The 7,414-nt window shown below is 40.5% G+C and overlaps 1 protein-coding gene across 7 annotated transcripts in view; it reads left to right on the top strand.

Moving 5' to 3' along the window:
- The first annotated feature begins 262 nt into the window (after positions 1–262).
- The window catches only part of PPM1B (protein phosphatase, Mg2+/Mn2+ dependent 1B), a 96,489-nt gene continuing 89,337 nt past the window's right edge, over positions 263–7,414 (top strand). For 3 of the 7 annotated variants that reach the window (XR_009602502.3, XR_009602499.3, XM_060607360.3), the window contains exon 1: positions 265–706. The gene's annotated coding sequence lies outside the window, so the exon portion shown is untranslated. Of the gene's footprint in view, positions 707–7,414 lie in introns of all 7 variants that reach the window. The other 4 variants (XM_060607388.3, XM_060607326.3, XM_060607381.3 and 1 more) reach the window with 3 other exon arrangements.

Here is a 7,414-nt window from a genome sequence, read left to right as displayed (position 1 = left end):
ATGAAGGGTTGGGTCTCACTCAGTGGGCGGTGTTTGATGGATAGTTGACCTTGCCAATTGAAGGTGGTCACTGGTGCCCAATGGGAAATTAGGAACTGAGAGGCGGGGCATTGTGGGCGGGGAAAACTGAGTACCGAGGTACGGGGCAGCCGAAGTGGGAGGGGGACGCTGATTGACGGGAAGCCCAGCCAACCGGGTGCAGCCAGAGGCCGCGCCGTCCCAATGGGTGGGATCTGGGGGCGGGGCTGCTCGAGGGGCGGGGAGGAGAGGGTGCGGGGAGGGGGTTGCAGAAGGAGCCGAGCGGCTGCTGCTCAATGGCGGAAAAGCCGCCGGTGTTCTGACCGCCTGGTCCCCCTAGCAGTTGCGGGGGAGTTTCCTGCCGGCGCGGCTGGACTCTCTGCTTCTCAGGGTTCGGTGGCTGGAAGATGCTCCAGAGAGACGAGGCTGCGGCGGAGGAGGTGGCGGCGGCCGAATCGGCAACGGCGCTAGGGTGGAGAGAAGGCGGCAGCGGCGGCGGCGGCGGCGTGCGGGGCCCGACGGTGTAAACAGCCCCGGAGGCGGCGGAGGCGGTGGCCGAGACCCCGACGGGGAAGCGGCGGCTGAGGCAGGGTCGCGCCTCAGTCGGAAGCCTGGGTTGAGTGCAGCAGGGTTCTCTGCGGCGGGCGAGAACGGACGCCCTAGACCTCGCTTCCCTCCCTCGCCCCAGGTAAGGCCGCTCCGCGCCCCGCCGCAGGGGAAACGGCTCGCGGGCACCGCCGAGGCCCCGGACCGTTTTCGGCGTGCCGCCGGGCTGCGGTCGTGGGCCCTACCTGTCTAATCCTCGCCTTTTTTTTTTTTTTTTTTTTTTTTTTTTTCTTTCTGCCGTGGAGTCTGGGGGAGCAGAACGCGGAGCCTGGCTCCTGGGTAGGCCCCTTCCCCAGCCGCCGCCTCCGCGCTCGGCCGAGGCTGGGAGAGGCTCGGGGCAGGGAATTTTACTTTGCTCCAACGCCTGGAAGTGAACTGCTTTCCCCCTGTTTTCTGCTTCAGACAGCGAGCGTCTCTTTCACACCAAAGCACTGGGGCTAGGGCTACTCCAGGCTTTAACTCATCCCTTCCTGGATCATGCCTATTTGAAAACCCTACCTTTTACATTTGTTTCCTCATCAGCTTTTGCCCCACTCTGCGCTCCACTTCACTTCCTTGTTAAATCTTCTTTCTCGTTCTTCTTTCTCTGCCTCTCACCACCTCCTTCTTAGTAGCTCTAAATCGCTTCTTTCTCTTCTTGGTGACTCCGGGCTCTTCTTCCCTGCCTTCACCAGCAGTCCTTTTCGGATGTCATTCTTTTCCACAAAAAAGTTTTTAAATGAAACTTCTGCCATCAGTACCCCAAATCTTCCAGAGGCCCATTAAGAGTAGACTAACCGGCTTTATATGGAAGATCAGTTTTTTTTAAATAATTTAATCGGGTCTAATGTCCTTTCAAAAGTAGGTTGTATTCATAAACGTTAAATGTGAGAATAACACCAAGGTAATTTAAAAAAGAGGGGCTCAGTGAATGTTGGAAATAAGTTATTTCGTTTTTTAAGTTGCCTGACCTTTATTGTCCGATTTAGCAGATCTAGAACATTTGCCCATCTTACTTGGCAAAACTGCTTCTTAAGCATTTGATAGTCGGCCCAGATTCATAAGTATTCAAGTCGGCTTAAAAACAACGTGGAAACTTTAAAAAGAAGACATTAGATGAACAACTAGGAAGCTGTTTTCATGAAGTCACAGTTAAAGACCTTTTAAAATAGGCTCCACATGTTTAATGTATCAAAATAAAGTTGGCAGGAGACTTGTAAAAGGATTATTTAGGAATTTGAGTAGTCTTAGTGATATGTAGCTATTTTGGGAAAAACATTCTTTTTGTTAACAAACCTTTACAACTGTGATGTGAGAATTACTGAGGTTTATTGTGGGATTAACACAGGAACTCATTTTATTTGAGCTACTGCACGGACGTAGAAGTGGTAAATTGTAGAGGGCAGATACTGTAAGTCCCTATGTTCTGGGAGATTGAGCAACATGCCATCAACACTGAATGTTAATGGACATTATTTCATTTACTTTCTCTGTTGTGCAATAGCAGAGTTCCTATCATTGGCCTGCTTTTAAACAGCATTTCTAAATAGAGACAAGTTATTCTAATTATTATGATAATCTTTTCCAAGTGTACAGGCTTTAAAAAAATACGGTTGAAGTTACACTATTAAGGTGATAACTTTTTTAAAGAAATATTTTTGTAGGCCTCCTGAATGGGCAATGTGTTGTTTCAATTCCACTTCTAAAATTTAGTATTTAGAACAGGTTGGGTTTTTGTTTTTGTTTTGTTTTGTTTTTTTTTGTCAACAGATTCCCCCCGCCCGGGATAATCCTGATTTTTTACTGTGCTTCTTTGCTTCTGTCAGTGTCTTCTTTAAATGATGGTTGTGTGTTTTCCCCTCTTCATTTATTTTTGCTCTCATAAAGTTTTATCACAGTTTCTGCAGTGGCTCTCCATGTTGCATTGTCAGCATGGAGTTGTGTTTTTATGTGATCTTTTGTACCCCTTGGTTAAGATTTCCTCAGTTTTTGTATATAATCTGTGGAATTTGTACATGTTGCATTAATCTCTTAGAAGTGACCAGCAGAGCTCTCAACACCTGTTTTCTCATACCAGGTGTCTGATTTCTGCGAAGACTCCAGGAATAGGTGAAAGCTTTTAAAGTTTGATAGTCACGGCAATAAATATTATTTTATGTTAGTTGTTAACATATCGTAATTACCAAATCTCTACAAATTACATCATCTGAAGGAATGGTATGTCTACCTAGCTGTGCTTCTAAGAAAAACTAATTCACAAGTTGACAAGGGTCAGAAAAAGTAGTTCATGTTGAAAGTTTGTTTTCCTATAATGTACATTTTTTCCCTATAATGTACATTTTTTACAAAGTCTTTTGAATTAAAACTTGATGCTGATAGACTGTCTCGTGATACTCGTTGAAGAGTAGAATTTGCCATAGTGTCGCTTAGGGATTGTGGTGATTCATTAAAAATTGAGCCAATGGTGGAACAATTGTAAATATGCCCTTGTAAATGGGTTGGTAAACATTTCTTTTAGCGCACATGACACTGAGAGTGAATTTTCCCCCCACTCTCATTGGTGTTAGTTACACGCATTATCTACATTGTATGAATATTTGTATATTACATGTAACTATTTTCAAGAATTTTGTGATACTACCTACAATAGAGAGTAAGGAAGTATAATTCTAACTCTATAGTGGTCTTTCATAAATTAATAGAGTAAAATTAACTTATTAAAATATAACATGGTATTTTACTTTTTCTGTGAAATATGCCTTTCACAGTTCACTGATTTTAAACAAAAATGAGTTGGGAAACAACTGACAGTGTCAGAGTTAGAATAAACTTATTTTAAATTCCAGAATTCAAATAGCAAAATTTATTCAAGTGATACTTAGCATAACATATAAAATTATGGTTAGCAGGAAGAGAATGTTGGAGAATATGGTTATTTCTGGATATCCATTCCCCTCTCCCCCACATTGTACTTGATTCTTTTTATTTTTTTTTTTCTTAATGAACTAATTTCAGAATGTGGGTCAAAATGAAATAATATATTAGCAGCTTTAAAGTTTTACTGTAGAATATATTTTATATATCATATCAGTAGAGTTGTGGATTAAAAGGACTGATTAATTGGGGATATGAGATAAAATTCTCAGAAACTAGGTAAACCCTGGAAATGTAACCCGACTACTTTCCATCTTACTATCCTGTACTCAGACCAAACAGGGAAGGGAAATAGGGTGGATTTGGAGAATACTGGTTTTTGTAGTTTTTGTATAAACTGTCATACTGATCTAACAAGTATAGGTGAAGAAAAGGTACTTCATAATCTTTGTTTATTTGTGTTTGTTGATACTTGTTTATACCAAAATATTGATTTAAAAGAAAATAACTTTTGATCTTTTAGACTAAGTATGCTAATATCTCTGATTAGCCATTTTGGAATCTTTTTTCAAAAGAAGCATTTCTTTTTTTCTTAACTTTTTTAAAGTTTTGTTTTTTTAAGTAATCTCTACGCCCAGTGTGGGGCTCAAACTCAAGATCCTGAGGTCAAGAGTCAAATGCTCCAGGGGCACCTGAGTGGCTCAGTCCGTTAAGCATCATACTTTTGATTTCTGCTCAGGTCATGATTTCCCTATTCGTGTGTTTGAGCCCCATCTCTGGCTCTGTGCTGACAGCTGGCTTGCTTGGTTTTCTCTCTCTCTCTCTCTCTCTCCCTCCCTCCCTCCCTCCCTCCCTGTCTCTCCCTCTCCCTCCCTCTCCCTCCCTCTCCCACCCTCTCCCACCCTCTCCCTCCCTCTCCCTCCCTCTCCCTGTGTCTCCCTTTCTCTCTCCCTCTCCCCCCTTCCTTCCTTCCTTCCTTCCTTCCTTCCTTCCTTCCTTCCTTCCCTCTCTGCCCGTACCCTCTTCGCACATGTGTGTGCTCTCTCTCTGCCTCTCAAAATAAATAAATAAACTTAAAAAAAAAAAAAAAAAAAGTCGAATGCTCTGACTGAGCCAGCCAGGCGCCCCTCAAAAGAAACATCTCTAATGTGGTTTAGCCTCTTTGTGTAGATTTGACCTGAATTACACTTCTCAGTGTTTAAGCTATATCTTCTCCTTCCCCCCAAAGAAAATCACCTTTTAGACTAACTCGAGTGATTTGGTCAGGTAGTTGAATCAATGTTAATGATAAAAAGAAGTTTTTACTAAATTCTTGATGTAAAGAAGTTTTCCAGAAGTGTATTCTATATACTGTAGTTTAATTTTCAGATTTTATAAAGATCATGAGATTTCGTTTTTAGCATCATCTAACAACCTTAGAAACAAATAGCATAAGGTAGCTCATTCTTCTTCTTCTTCTTCTTCTTCTTCTTCTTCTTCTTCTTCTTAGTTTTCATTCAAACTTCAGGGTGTTTTATTTCTCCCTTGAAATTTAATGTTAAATAACAGAGACCTAAACATTTTGCTCTGAATTATGGTAGGTCATGACACAGAGGAGTTCTCAAGTAAATATTTTTCTTTTTTAACTGCAGCTAACTTGTGGCCACATCTACAATATCTTATTATTTCTTGGCATAACATACACCTTTTATAATGATACCCTTTTAATAATTAAGTTCAAGAACCCAGTAGTTTAACAATCAATTGTGGGATTTTAACTTGTTAATCTATTTAGACAAATTTAACATGGTTTGTTAACATTTAAAGCACAGTTTACAAATTGAAAGCTTTTTTTCATTTACTAAATTGTGGTTTTTTTTTTTTTAAGTTATTCTTTTTAAGTGGGCGCCACGCCCAACATGGGGCTTGGACTCCTGACCCTGAGATCAAGGGTCACAATGCTGTACTGACTGAGCCAGCCAGGCACCCCTCATTTACTAAGTAGTTTAATATTAACTTACTAAAAATGGACTCAAAAGTGCTTTTTTGGGAGTATGTTGAAATATCAATATTACATTTATTGGCTTTAAGTTGATTTCTTTCTGAAATCTAAAGACCTTAAAGTTTGGAAACATTACCCTTATTGAAAAATTTGTTTTACATCCCTTTGAACAAAAGACTATTAAATACATGGTCTGATGTTTAGAGGAGAGAGATGAACATTGGAAGACTTCTACTGAAGGTTAAGGAACTTGTCTTACTTTTAGAGATGGGACCAATTATTGGCAGTGGTACAGGCAGGTTAAACCTGTGTCTAGTATTGTGCTTTTCGTCTATATAGACCGTCCCCCGCTTCAAATTACGGGTGGATGATAAGTGCATTTGTATGATAGATACATGAAAAACCTTTTCTTTCCTTCGTGGAAAACTATTTCTGTTTTTAAGATGTGGTTATGTTATCAGGTATAATCAAATGTGTAATAGAAGAAAAAAACTAAATGAATAGGTTTTGTGTGATAGTGCAAACCTGAAAAGCAGGTTTAACAAAGGATAAATAGAGTAATTTGTGAAATTCGAAAGGATTTCAAAGCACTTTAAAGCTTGAGAGTAATGTCACTGATTCTTAAGTCTAATTGCATTTAATTTTCTTGATGTAGGTATGTATAAGTACACTCTTAACATTGAAAAAGGGTAGTTAATAGATGTTCTTACAACTAGGAGAATCTAGGAGTGTCCATATTGCTCATGGGTATTTAACTTATCTTGGCAAAGAATTTTTCTTTTCCCCCTCTTCTCATTAAAGCACTCAAGTCTGAGTTAATGAAGGGTGTTATCTATTAAATACAGGTGGCTCTTCTTAGTCCCTTACAAAGAGGAAATTGTGAACTCAAAGCAACTCTGAATGATAGAATGTATGGGAGATCAAGTTGAGATATGAGCAGCTTCCCATTACTTTAGGCTACCAACCCACTGAGAAGTAAAGAATTCCATGTAGTTTAATAGTTTTTAGTCTGTGGCCACCCCACCCCCAACCATTATTCTGGCATTCCCTGAGTGCCTTCTAATATGCAAAGCACCATTCCTGGCTGACAAAATCCCTGCCCTCATGAATTTTACATTCTGATGGCACACACACTTCCTCAGTTTATGTTTCAACTGTACTCCCTTTGTGGATGGCCGAAATTACGAGTGGAAAATTTGGGATGTATGGTTTTCTATGCTACACTTTAGAAGCTCTGATGAGAACTTTACTTTTTTTTTTTTTTTTTTTAAAGTAAGCTCTACACCGAGTGTGGGGCTTAAACTCATGACCCAAGACCAAGAGTCTCATTCTCCATTGGCTGAGTTAGGTGCCCTTATAGAGCTTTACTATTATTAACAAAAGAGAGGGAAGAAAAAAAGGAGGGAAGAAGAGTTTTTCTATAACTAGACATAAACTGATACATGGAAAGAGGAAGTAGAAAGGGGGAGATATTGTACCAAAGATTTTAAAAGGTGAGCCAAAGGTCGAAGAGAGATCCCACCAGAAGCTGGGGCCTTCAGGTGTTTACTTTTACTGGCCAGCCTTGGATAGATAGATAAGTTCCTAGACAGGAAAATGGGAGAAGGTAGGATAATAGGAACAGGGTGAGTAGGACTTGTTAACAAGATTGGTTTCAGTAACTTGCTATGTACCTATACAACATACGTTGTCATTTGTGTTTAGAAAAGACCCTGTTGCTCTTTCTTGTGTTCTTTTGTGAGTATATTTGAAAGGTGAGTGATTGGCCTTTATAGTGTCTGGAAGTATTGTCAGTGATGCATTTTTTTTTTTTTAAGTCTATTCATTTTGAGAGGAAGAAGGAGAATGGGGGAGGGGCAAAGAGAGAGAATCCCAAGCAGGCTCCACGCTGTCAGTGCAGAGCCAGACGTGGGGCTCAAACTCACAAACTGAGGTTATGACTTCAGTAGTTGGACT

The sequence above is a fragment of the Panthera onca genome, chromosome A3 (assembly GCF_046562875.1).
Source record: "Panthera onca isolate mPanOnc1 chromosome A3, mPanOnc1 haplotype 2, whole genome shotgun sequence".
Classification (NCBI taxonomy): domain Eukaryota; kingdom Metazoa; phylum Chordata; class Mammalia; order Carnivora; family Felidae; genus Panthera; species Panthera onca.
Note: the sequence above shows the minus strand (reverse complement) of the source record. Positions and strands in the feature narration are given on the sequence as shown.